This window comes from Podarcis tiliguerta (assembly GCF_965153285.1).
Source record: "Podarcis tiliguerta genome assembly, chromosome: 2".
Lineage (NCBI taxonomy): Eukaryota > Metazoa > Chordata > Lepidosauria > Squamata > Lacertidae > Podarcis > Podarcis tiliguerta.
The window spans coordinates 46,522,943-46,540,800 of NC_139535.1; the positions used below are offsets into that span (position 1 = coordinate 46,522,943).

Genomic DNA, 17,858 nt, shown 5'->3' on the forward strand with positions numbered 1-17,858 from the left:
TGAATTATTGTCCATTGGTTATACAATGGTACCTCGGGTTACAGACGCTTCAGGTTACAGACTCCGCTAACCCAGAAATAGTACCTCAGGTTAAGAACTTTGCTTCAGAATGAGAACAGAAATTGTGCGGTGGCAGTGCAGCGGCAGCAGGTGGCCCCATTAGCTAATGTGGTACCTCAGGTTAAGAATGGTTTCATGTTAAGAACAGACCTCCAGAACGAATTAGGTTCTTAAGCCGAGGTACCACTGTAGCTCCTTGCCACTCCTGCTTTCTTAGAGATGGGAAGGAACACAAGAGCCTGCTGAATCAAGCCAAAGGCTTATCTAGTCCATCATCCTGTTCTCGCAGTGGCTGTGGGAAGCAGTTTCCTTTACACTAAAGTTGCTCCATCACCTTGATCACTTGCATTGCCCTTGCCTGAACTCTGCAGTAGCCTTTTTGAGGTGAGGTGACTAAAACTGTACACAGAACTCCCAGGTTCTCTTGCATCACAGAGTTATGTAATGGTATTGTGATAGCAGCAGTTTTATATTAAATCCCTTTGCTAATTATCCCTTGCATGGAATTTGTCTTTTTCACACTGGGTCAACATCTTCACTGAGCTATTCGCTATGATGTTGACTGCAGGCCTGCAGCCTCTGTGCACAATTACCTGAGAATAAGCCTCATTGAAGAGAGTGGGAATTGCATCTAGGCACATAATAAAAAACCTGCTAGAGCAGGCCAATAGCTCATCTAGTCCAGTATCACATAATTACTATGACCCCAAGGTCTTGTTCCTGGGAAGTTACCACCAGTTCAGACTCCATGAACATATACAGGCAACTCCCCACTTAAGGGGGGTACATTCCAGGGCCCCCCACATAAGTGAAACGTGCGTAAGTGGGTAGCACCCTTCGCTTCTCTTTGCAGAAACTGTTGTTTAAGTTTTCTGATCCTGGTTTATTTTTTGTTGTTGCAAATGGGTTTGATCCGGAGAGCCAGCCTGTAGGCAGTGTTTTTCTTTATATGTTTTAAGATGACAGGATTGCCAGTATAGGTAGGTGTGTGCATCAGTGGGTTTGATGTGGAGACTGGTGACTATTTTGTTGCTTTCAGTGGTGAGGAGGACATTGAGGGAAGGGGTGCGTTAACTAATCAAGGGTGCTGAGACTGCTTGCTTAGAGACTAGATTTTAGGTAAGAAGACATTAGTGTATGTGACATATGATGCGAGGCTTTGCACCATGTTTAAATCAATAAGCTCTACTAGATTTCGGGTGACACCTAAGAATGTTCAGATGAAGGAACACGCAATGTTGATTTCCCCATTCAAAAAGAAAGAGAAATGAACTGGTGTGTTCATCTTTTGGAACAGCTGATTTTCTGTCAGCATTTGTGGTTTCCATCCTATGCAATGCTGTTGACACATGGTGTGGGCCAGTTTTGTAACATTATTCCCGTGGAAAATGATACCATGCACAGAATGTGACATCATTGCTTTCCATGCCATTTGAGTGTATTTAGGAGTGATGGTGGCTTTTCACAGCCCCCAAAGTTACATCAACAGGATTTGCATCACCAGAAAATATTCCACGTTGCCCAGCATAAAAAATGCGCTTCTCTGATCTTTCCACACTGAGTTGTGTGACTTAGAAATCATCATAGTAAGCCATATGCAAAGAAGCCACAATTTCTTCAGTTGACGGCTGAAGCTCGCCTAGCAAATGTTACAGCTGAATTCTGTAAATACGTATTACTGTATTAAATTTATTAAATGTACTATATACTGCTGCTCACCTCAAGATCACAGGGCAGTTTGCAACATAAAAACACAAAATAAACAACATAGTAACAAAAACTAAAAGCACCCTCTGGCAGGACACATTTTAAAAGCCATAGATTGTTCAATCAGCCAAAGGTCTGATTGGAGAGGAACGTTTTTGCAGTTGGGCCAGGATTGGTGGCATATGCTCAAACAGTCTTGCCCTGGTGAGCAACCTGGCTGCTGAATTCTATATTCTGGGTATTAACTTTTGCCAAGAGCAAGGACTATAATCTATGGATGCCCACACATAAGTGCAAGTTGTTCTGCAAGGTTACGTTTATAATCTTATATTGGAAGTGAGGCTATGACCTGACAAAACACCACCTATGTGATTCCATTCATTTTATGACTGTCTGAAGATACCTTCAAACACACCTAGGGGAACAGTTAATTTTGGGTGAGGGGTATAGGAGAATAGTAGACAGGAGATTCTGGTATAAGTTTTATGAATTCCCAGTGTGCACTCTGACTTCATAAACCTAAACACCTCAGTGGGTCACAGGAATTCTAGCAAACAAATATGTAGACAACACAAGATTGAAGTTAGCACATCCTTGTACTTGATGATCCAAAACCTTATAACTTTCAAAAGTTTTTGAAATGCAAGTAATTGTTTTGATCAATTGGCCTCCTACTCTAGAAGGGTTTTGTAAAAAATAAAATAAATTTCATAAACTGAGAGGGGCTGCACTGAATCAAACTTCCAGAGGATAACCATGTTGGTCTCTGCAAAAAGAACAAAAATTATTGTGGCACCATATAAAGACTTAACAACTTGACTGTGGTATAAGCTTTCATGGAATTCCATCCACTTTGATGTACTATAATAAACTTGTTAGTCTTTAAGGTGCTATGAGACTGTTCTCTTTTATCATAAGAAAATTTGAAGTTCTTTCAAAATATACACATACTTTTTTGTTTTAATATAGGAAAGTGAGTGACCTGGCTCAGCAAAAAAACAAATGTCTCTTATTTGAGGCAGTGACCTAACACATGCACTCACAAATGTTCTGTGTTTGTTGTGTTACTATGGCCTATGACAGAACACCAACATAGTTTCAGTTTGAAACTGATACATACCTTGATGAGGCCAAACATTCTCTTCCACCAGTCCAGCCGAAAACAATTCTGAGAGAGTATGTATGTATGTATGTATGTATGTATGTATGTATTGTTACTGCCTTCATACTCTGCAATTCATCTGCTTAAATCTGCACAGAATCACCTTATGTCCTCTGTGCATCCACTTATTGCTACGTTTTTCAAAATACTATGGAGCATTTTTCGTTGTGTGGTAGCAGAAGCCCTCTTTGGGTGCTAGTGCCAGAAGAGCAGAGCTATGGGGCTGAGCAGTTTAGCCCCTCTCTGTTGGGGCTACATGACTCTTCCTGGCCCCTCGCATGACTAAAAGTACACTTCTGCACTGGGGAGCATTGGCACTTTGTGGAGGCTCTCTGTGCGATTGAGGTTCAGGATAGATACTGTCTTGGCTACCACAATAGATGATTTATGCTGATCACTGGACAGCAGGTATTCAGTTCTGTTGGGTCTGCTAGACATCTCAGCAGCTTTCTGTACCATTGATCCTGGAATCCTTCTGGACAGCCAAGTTGTACTAAGGTTGGATGGCACTGTTTTATGCTGGTTTGGGACCTCCCCAGAGGGTAGGTTCCACAAGGCGGCAGTCCTTGGCTTTTGGCCTATGAAATCCAGAAAAGTTCCATCTTGTCCTCCATGCCCTTCAGCATCTACGTGAAACTGCTGGGAGGCGTCATCCATGTGTTTGGTGTGTGCACGTGTATTTAATATGTGGATGACATCAAGCTCTGTTTTTCTTTTCTACCAGATTTCAGGGAGGGAGTGAAGACCCTGAATTGGTGTGTGGAGACTGTGATGGACTGGATGTGGGCTAAAAACAGGCATAGACAAACTCAGTCCTCCAGATGTTTTGGGACTACAACTCCCATCATGCCTGACCACTGGTCCTGTTAGCTAGGGATGATGGGAGTTGTAGTCCCAAAACATCTGGAGGACTGAGTTTGCCTATGCCTGGCTAAGAAACTAAGACTTAATCCATACTAGACAGGTGCAGGAAAGTCCACATGAGGATAGGTACTTCTATTCTGGATGGGTTAGTACTCCCTCTGGAAGATAGGTACACATGGTTTGAAGTTCCTCATCTCCTTAGGTCTGGATTCTCAGATGGCAGCTGTGGCCTAGAGCACTTTTGCACAGCTTTGGCTGGTGTACCAACTGTGGTCTTTCCTGGAGAAGGCAGATTCATCCACTTCCACACTTCCACATTCAGGTTGGACTATGATCTGCATGACACTACTATGGAAGAGAGCTGGAAAAACTACAAGTGGTGCTTAATGCTGCCATTGGGGTTATTGAGGGCCAGTTCCTTGGGGCCTGTTACTTCTGGACCTGTCAAGCTGCATTGGGTCCAAACAGGGGAGGCGTGTCCCATTTCGTCACTTGGGGGTCAAACAGGAAGTGCTGCCCCACTCTGCTGTGGCTCCTGCTCCACTGCTGGCATTGACACTGATTTCTGGCGAGATCGCCCTGAAATTTTGTGAGATCTCTCAAGCTGCATGAGATCTTGTGTGATTTGGATGAGATATCCCTGGAAATCAGTATCTAAAGTTGTGGCACTTCAGTCTATCACCTCATGCCATAGAATGGCTCCCAGTACAGGAAATATGTGGGCACTATGTTTTATGATGCTGTAGATAAGCAGTGTAGACAAACAGTTACGATTACTGAACAGGCTTGAGCTAGGTAACAGTGGTGAGTTACTTGTACTGTACCACTTCCCCTTCCACTGCTGTTAGGAAAATACTTCTCAGCTAGCAGGGTTGCTAGTATTTGATGCAGCCCACATTACAGTAGCACTTTGTCAACTGACAGGTGTCAAGATTAGCAATCTACAGTTATTAGTGACTTGTTGACCCTTCATATTTACTGTTCCATGCCACTTTTCAGCAAAAGCCTGGTTTGGCTTTGTTGCAAATTCTTCCCATAGTTCACAGTGCAAAACAAACATCTTAGCACTTTCCTTAATGAACTATACACTTCCTACAAAAACAAGTAACCAACATTCTAAACAGAAAGCAGGGCTTTAAAAAAATGGCTTGCACATGTTTTCCATTTATAAAGAAAATAAATGATTGGTTTTTTTATCTTAACCTTGATAAGCAGTTGATTGCATTGTTCAGGAGAAAAGCATGACACCAACATTGCTGTCCTTTGTTGGTTTCTATGGTGTAACTTGAAGAAAAATGTATCGCGGAATGAACTTGCATACATAAGCTGTTTTCTGCAGAAGTGTTTATTGCAGGGATGAGGAACCTGTGCCCCTTCAGATAATGTTGGACTACAACTCCCATCATCTCTGACCATTAGCCATGCTGGCTGGGACTGACACCTGGAGGCCACAGTTTCCACACCTCTGATTTGCTGCATTCCATTTATATGCTACATGCATACAAATAGGAGGGTTGCTGTTGCTACTGGTTTTTCTTCATGAAACTTGGGTGTGATTCCTCTTCCTCCCATACACACATGAGAGCTCTGGGGTGATTGACAAACAGGAGAACAGATGTGTGTGCTATGGTGGGAATAACCATAGTGAAAATCTCCTTCCTTGGCTTTTCCTTCCACTCTCCCCTTTGGTGCCTGGTACAATCTCTCGATGCTGCCAGGCAAATTCTGCTCAGAATCTGCACTTTTGTCCCTATGGATGAGAGTGCATGGGCAGCTGTGCCAGGAGCAGGACTAGCAGTAGGCAAGCTTGATCTAGATTGGGATCCAAAGTCAATAAGTACTGATATCAAGCCAGGCTTTTCATGCCAGAATCTAGATCGTAGGACCAGACAGTGTCCAAATAGCTTATAAAATAGGTAAAGTGATATCTGAAGTCCAAATTCCTGACTATGGGTGAATGGACAGACGAGGGGTTAAAATAGTAACCTATAGGCAGAAGAGGAAGTGGAGAAGCTGTGGAAGTATGGGATCAAGCTGAAGGCAGGGAAGGGCACAGAGGAGGTGATGAGAACTGGAAAAATGTGGTGGGGGCCCAAACAGAAACTGGTAGCAGGATAAGAGTTAGGATGGTAATAACAAGGACAGGAAACAATAAAAGGCCACCCTTGCAAGGAACTTGCAGAAACAGTTCTACTAATTTACTAATCTTAGTTATACAAGGAAGGACAAACTTGTGGCCCTTTCTATCTGTGCTGGATACCAGATATTGATATATAACTTCATGAGGTAGTGAGGCTGCTTTATCTGAAGTTGAATCTTCGGTTTGGCATTGACTTCAACTTCAGCAAGCTCTGGTGTGAGACCACGCCTTCTCCCTGCCCAACCCCATATACTTTGCTGTGTTATGTAATTACAAGCCTACCACCAAGATGTCGTCACTCTGAGAACCAATTTACCATAGATTATATATACGTTTAGTCTGCTTTAATTAGGTGAACATAAATCACAACCATTTGTGTTTAAGAATAAGCTCTCAACCATGTGCAATGACTTTCCCACAACTAATTAGAATGCATATTCTGGGTGAAGGTTAATATGCATCTGTTCCACATTACACAAACATACTAAAGGTCACAAGAAGTATTAATGTATTGTTGTGGGGGTATTGCCTAATTTCTGTGTGTGCTGCAGAACAGCATACCATGTTGATGGAATATTGTGTTACTACCTCTCATCACTAACTAACCAAATCAGTTTTCACCTGTGTGGGTTTGGCTCTACCTCTTCTCTGGCCTGGTTTGCATGTAATTCTAAGCTATGGTTTGTTTAACAAACCACAGATTGTCCCATAGAAATAATTTAAAACAAGCCATGGCTTATTTATGTGGAGAGAGTAACAACGTTCAGATTTTTGGGCATTGAATTACAAGAGGATCTGTCCTGGAGTGTCAACACAAGGGGGCTTGTGAAGAAGGCGTAGCAGAGACTGTACTTTTTGAGAATACTAAGGAAAAACCATCTTCCGCAGAAACTGCTGCTTGCCTCCTATCACTGTGCCATTGAGAGCGTGCTCACTTATGGCTTATGTGTGTGGTACAGAAGCTGTACTACCCAGGACAGGATGGGATTGTGCAGGGTTGTTAAGGCAGCAGAGAGCATTGTTGGCTGCCCACTCTCCACCTTAGAGCAGATTTATGCCACAAGGTGCCATAGGAAGGCACTGGACATAGTAAAAGATCCATCGCATCCTGGTCACTGTCTCTTCGAGCTCTTGCCGTCGGGACGGAGATACAGGACGATGAAGACAAGAACGAGCCGTCTTAAGAACAGCTTCTTCTCCAGAGCGATCTCGGCCCTGAATGGGAAGCCCGGACTTTGAAAGTCATCTAATCTCCCTTGCTGTATTATACTATATTGTTTAATTAGTGTTTTTATGGAGCAGTCAAGTAATTTCGTTGTCCCCGAAGGGGGGCAATGACAATAAAGATATTATTATTATTATTATTATTATTATTATTATTATTATCCAGAGCTTGGTCTGTTCTGCTCCTAGCTTCATGCTTCTTGCTTTGGCAAGCATGTGACATAGGATGGCCAAACAAGCCATGGTTACGGAAAGGTGTTTGGTTCTCACAAAACACCAAGCCATTGTTAAAACAAACCACGGTTCATATGCAAATAACAAACCATAGCTTGAGAGCATGGTATGCTAACCATAGTTAAACTGCTGGGATTTGGACAGTCAAATAAACTATGGTTTAAACTATGTAGTTTAAAAAGCCATAGTTTAGCATAATTTGCAGACTAATTCTCTGATAAGCAGCGATTTCAGGGAAAACTTTTTTGGCAAAAGCATTGGAAACCGATGGCCTTATAACAGTTGGGTAGAAATATACAAGTAGATAATGTATTGCCAGGATGTAACATTGGAACATACAAACATTGTGAGATCCAAAGCAACATAAGGTTGTCACATAATATCCTCAAATCCCAACCAGTTTTGAGCAAAATCTGCAACCACACAGTCTCTTTTAGGACTGCTTCATGAAAGATATCCAAAAAGGTAGTTGTGTGTTAGCCTGTTGCAGGCAGCAAAAGAAACAACAAAACATCGCATATTAGTCTAAGGTGCTACAAAACTCTTCTTTGTAGTCACACAAAGCATTTTTATACAGAGTGTACCAATGTAAGAAAAACTACAGTACACCATTTTGTTGAGATGAGCATGGAGTGAATGTGACAATCACATCAGGTAAGGTAAACAAACACTGGACATGGGTTTTAAAAACACATGATATTGTTGGCTTAAGAGGAGAAATGAAAGTAAAAGCTTAGTGATATTAATCAAATATCAAAGAAAAACGTTCTAGCTTATGGTAACCCATCTTGTGTCATATGCTTTTAAGAACAAAGGGAAACAGAACATGGCAGCAGTTAATATGATTATAAACGGCCCAGCCTTCCTGGAAGAATTCAGTTACACAAACATTGCATGAGACAAAGTGGTGATTTTTTTTTCCAGCAAGGGAATTTTTTTTGGGGGGGGGGGTTATAATGCTTTTTCCGCAATCTCTGGTACCATTCCAGTCCCACAGGAGCCGTGACATATACAGTATGGATAATGCAAAACTAACCCTTTGGGTGTTTTTTTTTTAATGTTGCTGGAGAACAAAATTAGTTCTAGATAGATATGCCCAGGGCAAAAGAAAAGACCTAGTAACTGAACTAGACTGTGGAGCAGGCAAACTTTGTATTTAAACAGAAGAGTCAATACTGAGGACTGAAGGTCTGAGAGAGCTGCAAGCGAAGCAGGAAGATGGCTGTGGGCCAGATGGAGAGATGAGCTGATGTGGCAGGCTGGAGCTGCATGGAACAGTCTGGCTCAGCTCCATGAGAACTGTTGCACAATTTGGGAGGCCTTCATCAGGCAACGACTGAAATAACAGTTTTGATAGTGATAAAAACTTGCATGGAATTCACATGATCTTCGGTCGGCATTGTTTGCCACAGTTGCTTCAGATTTGTCAAAATGTAAACTGTGCTGCCTGATATCAGAGCAGTTAATTGTAATGCCTCTAGAGAGGTGTGGGCAAAATGCTACAAAATCCAAAGGCAGTTGGATTCAAGAACCAAAGGTTTGCCGGTACATTAGAATTCTTTGTTTCGTTTAATATAATAGGCATTAAAGATACTGCACATATCATGTGCTAGTGCAAACATGACATATTTTAACTGATGTGTGACTTGAACCTAAAGATGTTTACTCAGAAGTAAGTAGATTCAATGGAACTATTTGCTATGGGAGTTTGCATAGGACAGCAGCCCTAGCCTGCAATCCTGAACCCACTTCCTTGGGAACAAGCCCCATTGAACATAATGGGACCTACTTTCATGCAAACACAGATACGATTGGGCTGTAAATGTATAGTTCATTAAGCTTGGTGGTTATGAGATAAGTAAATATTTAACAGTGCAGTTATAATTCTTTTTTGAGAGAATAGCACTCTCTCTCTCTCTCTCTCTATATATATATACAGTAATGTTGTTTACAATGTAGCTTGCAATTCTTGCTATAGCTATCCTCAAAATAACCCTATGATATAGATTATTAACGTTTATCAATCTATCCATTTGCATTTTTTGGGATTCCCCCCCCCCCCCCGTTTTTTCAAAGAGCTCAGGTTTATTTCCCAGTTCTACATAAGGAGTTACAGCTGCTGGGAAACCATCCTTTGTTAAATTGATTGGTTGCTAATTGTTCGGGATGATTGGCCATTTCCTCAGTGGGAGCTAAGAGCTAGTTGTTTTGCAACTACTTACTTGTACAGGTGAATTTTGAGACTACTGTTCCAGAGGGGCAGTTTTGTGTGTGTGAAATGGCAGTAGTTTTGAATTTGGGAAGAGAGTGAGCCAAGGTAGGCTTCTGTTCTGCTCAGTTGGCACCCAAAGTCACAGAATCTATTCTAGGAGGGTAGGTAACAGTGATTTGTCCATTCCCAAGCCATATCCAGGGCCTAGAAAATAAAAGGCTTTCCTGCATCTCCTTGCAAGCATGTGTTGTCAGAGAACAAAAGAAGGAAGAGCAAGAATTTATTTACTCCATAGCAATAAAAGTTTCCACACCATCTGCAAATTAGTATATTGGGAAGCTTACGAGTCCTGTCCTTTACTAGGGATAAATAGTATTGGAGAAACCCTATATTTACTTATGGCACAGGCTCCCAGCCACATTTTATGCTGTCCCCAACATATTTCATTGCCTTCTATCAACTTCTGAAGTTACATAAGGTACAGTGAGAGCCAAAACGTAACCATCCATCAACAATCCTAGATGACATCATTGTAAATCCAGAAACTGTATTGCCTTCACTTAACCTAAGAATGAGATGGGATGGCTTGTGACCCTCCAATTGTTACTGGACTACAGCTTCCATCATCGCTCATCATTGACTAGGCTGGCTGGGACTGATGGGAACTAGATTCCAACAACATCCAGAGGACCGCAAGTTATTCATTCCTGTCTTAGTGAAAATGGAAGGTTGTGCAATATCTCATCCCCTGTGCTTGAATATTAAACATTAATGAAACATTAATGAAAGTAGGAATGATTAAATATTATTATCAAATGTGTATATATTTTAGTGAGGATAGTTTACAATTTTCCGTTATCAAGCATATGTTTGGAATCTTGTTTTTATTTCTTACCAACTGGCTAGTATATTCCTGATCTACTCATTATACTCTTTCTACTCTAAAATTGTTCAACATTTGATTTTTGCCTATCTCCTAATTAATATCAATCAATTTTTATTGTATATAGCCAAAGCCCTTTACAATGGAAGACAGAGAATAAAATAACTGGAGATATAATTATATCATCTAAAATCATACACATAACCTGTGGCGGTTTACAACATAAAAATAAATTTACAACAATATTTTAAAAGACTAGAACTTAAATCAGCAATTGATAAAATTTCAAAGAATTCCAGCGTAGTAATTCCTAAAATTAATTAAAGAACACAATTTAAGGCTACTAAAAATAACTAATAATAATTCAAGGCCAGCCCACATACTAGATAAAGCATATTTGAAACAAATGGGCTTTCAAAGCCTGTTTAAAAGCCAGGACCACCACTGAAAAGCCCATGTCTCTTGATGGTCCAATAAATGAGGCCTCTGATAACAAACTTGCACCTGGCCTGGTTCATATGGATGTAAGTAATCCTTCAAATAACCTGGCTCCAACTGCAGTCATGTTGAGTGGCCAATTAAAGATACAAAATGTGCCCTACATGCAAAACTGTAGTTCTACAAGATTTTGGACATGCTTGAGCTCTCTGGGTTTTTTCCAAGATGTCAGTTTACCTGGGTTAACTAGTTGTTAGATAAGATACACAACACAAGGAAGATCTGGAAAAGGCCTTGCCCCAGCTATGAAGGGGGGAAATTGCATAGCTGCGGTCGAAGCATCTGCTTCTAAACAAGTTCAAATGTATTTACCTATTTAGAAAATGTCTTAATCACTCTATATTCAGAAGAATCTCAGGGTTTCTAAGTGTGCTAAGTGGCTACAAGGGAAAGGGACCACATGGTGTGGTAGTGGTACTTTTGACCATGATTCATTCTCCCAGGGAGGTTCATCTGGAGCCTACTTGGATATCATTTTGGCACCAGGTGAAGACACTTACATTTCCTCAGGCTTTTTCATTCTCTGCACGTTTTCCCCCCTGCCCTTGAAATAAGTTCCCCACCACTGCTCTGCAGGAATACCTATCTAGTTTTGTTCTTGTATTGATTCAGAGGGTGAATATTTTCTTATTTTGCCAGGTGTCTAGCAATTAGAAAAGTATCTGATGATTTAGTGTGCATAAATCATTGCTGTCGGTTGCTAGGACACAGATATTTTATTGTTGGCTTTTGATGTGTTATTTTATTCTGTTGCAATGGTAGTCAACTAAGTTTTACTCAGAGTGGATCCACTGAAATTAGTGGACCTATTTTAGTAATGCTCATTAATTTCAGTGGGTCTACTCTAAGTAAAGCCTAGTTGATTACTACCCTTGGTCTTGCTTTAATTATGTATTATTGTGGACTGCCATGGCTGCAGTAAAAAGTTGTACCTGCTAAAAGATTGATTTGAATGTTGTTGTTTTTTAAAAAATACTTTTTAAAAAGCATGCTATTAAGATTTTTTCTCATAAACCTGCATTTAGAAGGTGAAAAATCTCCATAACATTTTATCACACTTTTAAACATTCTATGTGCTTATTCAAATTAATCTGATGTGGATTATTTACCTCCAAAGCTAACAATTAGGACGGATATGTTAAAGAAAAGGGCTTAATGCACATTTAACAATGGAATGTGGTGTTCTAAACTGACATCCTTGATTGTGCACATGGAGCCAGACAATAGGCAGACTACAAGTATATGATACTGTGTTTATGTGCAGCCTGGCAAGTACAAGATGGTTGAAGCCTAAAGCCATTATAGAGTAATGAACCTGTGTTAAGCTATTTTTGTATGCTTTGCAGTTGCAGGGGTAGTCCAGGAGGAAGAGTGGAATAGTGTATCATTTGTCTCTGGAAAGTTCAGGTTGAGACCCTATTTCTCCCATAGTCTGTTGTATGACACTGAATAAGTCACTTTAGCCCATCACTGCCTTCAAACCAGCTCCTTACAAATGTTCTGAACATAGGGAGAGACATGAAATTCTGGTGGTGGGCTTTGTGCCCAACCTACATGCATTTGTTTCAATACAACCAGCAACCCTGCAGGGATGTCTAAACTGTAGTTCTCCTGATGCTGAAACTCCCACAGCATGACCAATGCTTAGGGATGATGGGAACTGGCAGTCTAGCCAACATGTTCATGACATCTGAAAATGCCCTCCTGTATTTCTGCAAGGACATAGGACGTACATTAACTGTCTTTTTGGTGATCACTCGTAGCAGAGTAAGATTGTCTTCCATAAACACCGTTTTAACAATGAGTCCGTAAGTGACTGTGGAGGCCAATTCTGGATTAACTGTACAAATAAGGGGATAACCAGGATCGTGGCCGGTGGTCCTACACCCAAACCTCCTTCACTAAGAGATGTGAGTAGAGCTCGTATTAGCCATAGTCTCTTCTACATGACTGGAAACACTTTGTAACCAGAGCTCCTTCTGGCCGATCACACTTATCCTCTTTAGTCAAGGTGAGAATCAGCAGAATCTTGCTACTGAATTGGGTTCGCAGGAGGACAAACGCAGCATGGGCCACTTTGCTGATTAAAAACCTTAAGAAGTAGTTCTGTATCTATACCCACTCCAGCTCTTTGCCAGTTTTAGTTAGTTACGCTGCTCCCTTACATCTTCCAGTTTTAAGCAGATATAATACTAAGGGGGAGACATAATGCAGAGGTAGCGAGCGGCACGTTCCCCGAATTCAACTAGGAAAGAGGAGCGATAGCAAGCGCTGCTCTCTTATGCTCCATGGGATGCTCTGAAGGAGGAATCCCTGCAAACAAGGGACATCTGGAGAGCTTAATCCCAGTCTAGACAAGACCGGGGAGATGCCACGGAGCCAACTCCGGGGGCTGGGGAGAGCACCGTGTACTCGCCGTGCTTATCCCAGCCTGGGAAGCCCCCTACCCCCCGCCTCACAAGGGCATTTGCGACGCCTCCTCCCCCACCCGGGCAAGCAGGCGTTTCAAATGGCGGCGGCGAGACAGGCGGGCGATCCCAGGGAGGAGGAAAAGGGGCCGGGCCGGGAGAGAGAGGGCTGCTCCAGCCATCGAGGACTCGGCACTCCAGGCGGGAGGACTCGAGCTCCGAGAGCTTGGATGGCTTTGGAATAAATGTCTCGGTGTTAGTAAGGCGGCCATTTTAGATGGGGAGCGGAGCGGGCGGCTGGGAGTGAGGGAAGAGCTGGAGGAGGTGGCGGCACAAGCAGCGGCGGCGGCGGCACCCGAGAGAGACGGACAGGTACCGGGCTGGTTTCGCGGCTGGGAGGGCGGGAGTGTCGCAGCCGGAGCCCCGGGAAAGGGTTGAAGTTGTCCAAAGAGATGGGGAAGGCGCCGTCGTGTCGTGTCGAGGCGTGTGTGTGTGTGTGTGTGTGTGTGTGTGTAGCGGGGGGCTAGGAAAGCCCGGAGACACTGGGAAGGGGGCGGCCGCCCAGGAGCTGCTTCAGCAGCCTCCGTTGTGCTCGGCGTCTGTGCGGACGGAGCCGCCCAGGTTGGACGGCTGCGTCCTCCCGCGAGTCCCGCCTGCCCCGAGGCTGAGACGGGGATGCTGTGCGCTCGGCTTCTTCTCCCCATTCCTCGCTGCTCGCAGTGGCGTCGCTTTTCTCCGGCAATTTAGACGGGGCGCTCAGTTTGCAGCTGCTAAAACTGCCTCCGTAGTCAGCTTTTGACGCTACCAGACTGTCGGGCCCTACCCACTTTGAGTTTGTTTGTTTCTTGCTTGCTTTCTCCTTCCTCATTTGTATTTTTTTTTTTTTTTAATTTGGTTCGGGTGAGGAAAGCGTGCTGTCCTGCCCCTTCAGGGAACGGGTGTGGGGAATGAGGCAAGCAGCGCAGGCTTCTCTCTTGCTGGCGTCCAATAATGTGATGCAGCAGCGGCTCCTTCGCGACGTTGACAAGGGTAGGAATGGATGCAGCTGCCGTCGCTGCGCAAGTCAGCGCTTTTCTTTTGCCGGGTTGATGCTTTCAGGCTGGGTCTTCGGGCTCCTGTTGTGACTAAAACGTCTGCCGATTGAAAAGTAGCCATGAGTTGAAGTTATGCAGTGGGTTAGTTATCCGGAGCCGGTGTGGTTTAAAATGCGTTTGGCTGCCTCCGTCGTAGCTGCAGCATCCTCTGGAGTCTGGACGGAGCCTTTTGCGTCCTGGATAGTCTCTGAATTGCATTGGAAATAATTTGAAACGAGTGATTAGAAACTTTCAGAAATGAGGTCATCGCTGGGGAGTGAGGAGTGGTTGCTGAATGGGGATTCCCATATTTCCCCCGTGTGGGATCCAGATATGTTCTTGGTTGCTTTAAGAAAGGTGGAAAAGAGGAGGCAGTTTAGCAGCTGTATCACAGCTTAATTGCTTAAGTCTGTGCAGGTAAGTGAAGGTGAAGACATAAAAAACACCTGGGGAGAACTTCTTTCATCAGTCTTCTGGCTATCTTTGTAGAGGTAGGAGACAAGGAGTCTTTATGCAAGCATACTTAGATTTTCTTTGTTATGAACTGGCATTGATTTGTGCATCTCACATAGTTAACTAATGCAAATCAAGTCAGTGATAAGCAGGCTTGTCTTGAGTTCCTTTTGTTGGCTGTGGTTGTTTTGGCTTGGAGTGGGAAAGTACATGATTTCTATTTCTGTAGTCTATTACAGACTATTTCTAATGAGTATTAGCTGAGTCATCAATGTTTACTTGAAAGTCCCACTCATTTAAGTGGCTTTACTTTCCAAGTAAGTATCCATAGGATGGTAACCTAAAAGTCAGAATGACTTTTAAATACTTGAATAGCGTAGACTTGGTAAAATTCCAGTTTTAAAACACACAAAGGGTGCAATCCTAGGTAAGCAAATATTTTGTAACGTGTTGCATCTATTTTGAGAGAGAACATAGCTTTTCAGAAGATACCTTATCTAATGTTTTGCGTATTTGTTTGTTTATTTTGTACATAGCCAAAATAGAATTCTAGGCAGTTTACAAGCATATAAAGTGCCAAGTCTAATATCTGGAATTGCTGGTCAGAGTATCTTGGATAGAAGGGCTTTAAAAAAATCTCTTCTAGAAACCTTGGTAGATGTGATGCCAAAGTAGATAGTTCTAGGCTAGGCCATTGGTTTGCCTGGCTGAAGCTGATACATGCTGTAGTGTCCTTAACTGTGCAGCACAGTCCAATGTTGCATGAATTAGTTTCCACTTACCTGGGGGTAGGCTTCATTGAATTCAGTAAGACTGCTAAGTTAGGATTAATTACACTGTTAATCATGTATTCTTCTGTTTTGAAATTGAGTGTGGAATCTGTGATCCTCCAGAGGTTGTTTGACTCGGCTCCTATCAACCTAGCCAGCATGGCCAGTGGTCAGGGATGGTTGGAGTTGTAATCCAGCAGCATCTGGAGGGCCATGGGTTAGTCATCCTGGTCCAAAATTAAGATTTAACTTTTAGTTAAGATTTTAATTTCAAGTGGTGTAGGTTATGCTTCTTGAATAATTTATTTTTTGTACATTGCTATTTTGTTTGGAAAGCTGCTGCTGTACAGATGTAAAATGTTTAAATAACTGGCATATGATGTTGCTAGATGCTTTGTATACCATGCCGAAATTATTTTACTGGAACAATGCAACAAAACCACTTTACATTATTCCAAAACCTCCTTAAGCATGAGAAGTTATATGATGAATAGCCTTTCAGAATTGAGAATTGGTGAATAACCTCTTTTGACAGTAGCTGATATATTCATTGCAGAATATTGTTGCTGTCAACCTAACACTGGAAGTTTATTGCAAAAATTATCTTTGAAGTTTTTGATTATAATGCAAATATATTTCACTGCTCCTTTGAGAAGTGCAATAACAAATGGATCCCTAAATTTGTTTGCAGCTATAAGTAACACTGTGTTCTGCTGCTGTACTTTTGGAGCGGCGGTTTTTGGGTTTTTTTAGGCAAAGCCTTGACTGTTCCTTAGATGGAGCAGGAAATATAAATTTGATCAAAATCAAATAAAATATGACTGGTTTTAACTTGCGAAGGTTGTGGATAGTTGGCATTTCAGTTACTGTATATTCCATTTTAGGTTACTCTATAGAGTCAGTTTGTTAGATGATGCTGTTGTGTGTGTGTGCAGCATTTCAGTGCTGCATGAATTATTTTAAGTGTATGGCAGTACTGTTGTTTAGTGCCCAACTTGGTGTTCCAGTGCAGTTGTGGTATAACCAAAATTGCTTGAGATCTGGCAAATCCTAATAAAACTATATCAATAAGCAATGTGTTCTATTCATTGCACATAGTATCACTTTAGAACATTTGGGACATCTTGTATATTTTTAGATTGTGAACTGAGTGAGGTTGGTTCACTGAGTTACTAGATGGGTGTGGTACTAACAGTAATTAAATCTGGTTTAGGGTTTTAGACCCAAGGGCTTCAATGTGGCATTTTACTTTGTAATTTTTCAAAGGGAAGAGAGTGAGCTAAAATCTTGAAATTATTATTGACTTTGCTTAGCAGAATAGTAGACATTTATGCTAAGAATGTGGTGAAGGGAGAACTAAACGGAAGAAGGGAGAGGGAGAATTGCATCTTTTTGTTTATTAATGTTAGTTGGCTTGGAAAGGGCAAGGAGATTGTTCTCTTTACATGCTCAAACTAATTTCTTAACGAGGTATAGATATGGTATCAAAGCCTTTATCTTAAGGTGTACTTTCTACTGTTGGCTTAACCACAGCATACTGTAAATCATAGGGCTTTTTGCTAAAATAGAGAAGCAGTTTTTTCATGGCTATAAGATGTATCTATCCTAGGTAATTGTGGATACAAGTAAGTGGACACACATTTGTACCAGCAATCCTAAATACTGCATTTGATTTCTCAGCTGCTGCAATAGCTTTGGTTTTCACCACCATGAAAACATGGCCGTGGCATATTTATGGAGCAGTTCAAGTAGATAAATTTACCTCTCCGGCGGGAAGGTAAACGGCGTTTGTGTGTGCTGCTCTGGTTTGCCAGAAGCGGCTTAGTCATGCTGGCCACATGACCCGGAAGCTCCCTCGGCCAATAAAGCGAGATGAGCGCTGCAACCCCAGAGTCGGCTATGACTGGACCTAATGGTCAGGGGTCCCTTTAACTTTTTATTGAGGAATATATATCCCTTCCCTCAAATATACTTAGTAGCTCATGAGAAATCTGTTACATACAGTACTGTATTCTGTGTGATTTGGTACTATTTTGATTTCTAGTGGTTATACAATGAGTATTTGGGATGGTTCAAAGTTTCCCCAAAGTCATATTCTTAGGAAACACTGTTGGGAAACTTGCTGTGGGTGAGGAAGAGGATGTTCAACTCATGAACTGGAGAAACTTTG

At 42.0% G+C, this 17,858-nt stretch overlaps 1 protein-coding gene across 35 annotated transcripts in view; it reads left to right on the forward strand.

The window, feature by feature from the left end:
* RAF1 (Raf-1 proto-oncogene, serine/threonine kinase) overlaps window positions 1-17,858 on the forward strand; it is a 68,332-nt gene that overhangs the window by 10,343 nt on the left and 40,131 nt on the right. For 8 of the 35 annotated variants that reach the window (XM_083429138.1, XM_083429136.1, XM_083429139.1 and 5 more), the window contains exon 1: window positions 13,631-13,764. The exons of 10 other annotated variants lie outside the window; for them this stretch is intronic. The gene's annotated coding sequence lies outside the window, so the exon portion shown is untranslated. Of the gene's footprint in view, window positions 1-13,563; window positions 13,765-13,998; window positions 14,957-17,858 lie in introns of those variants that run through there. 17 more of the 35 variants (XM_083429152.1, XM_083429162.1, XM_083429167.1 and 14 more) reach the window with 14 other exon arrangements.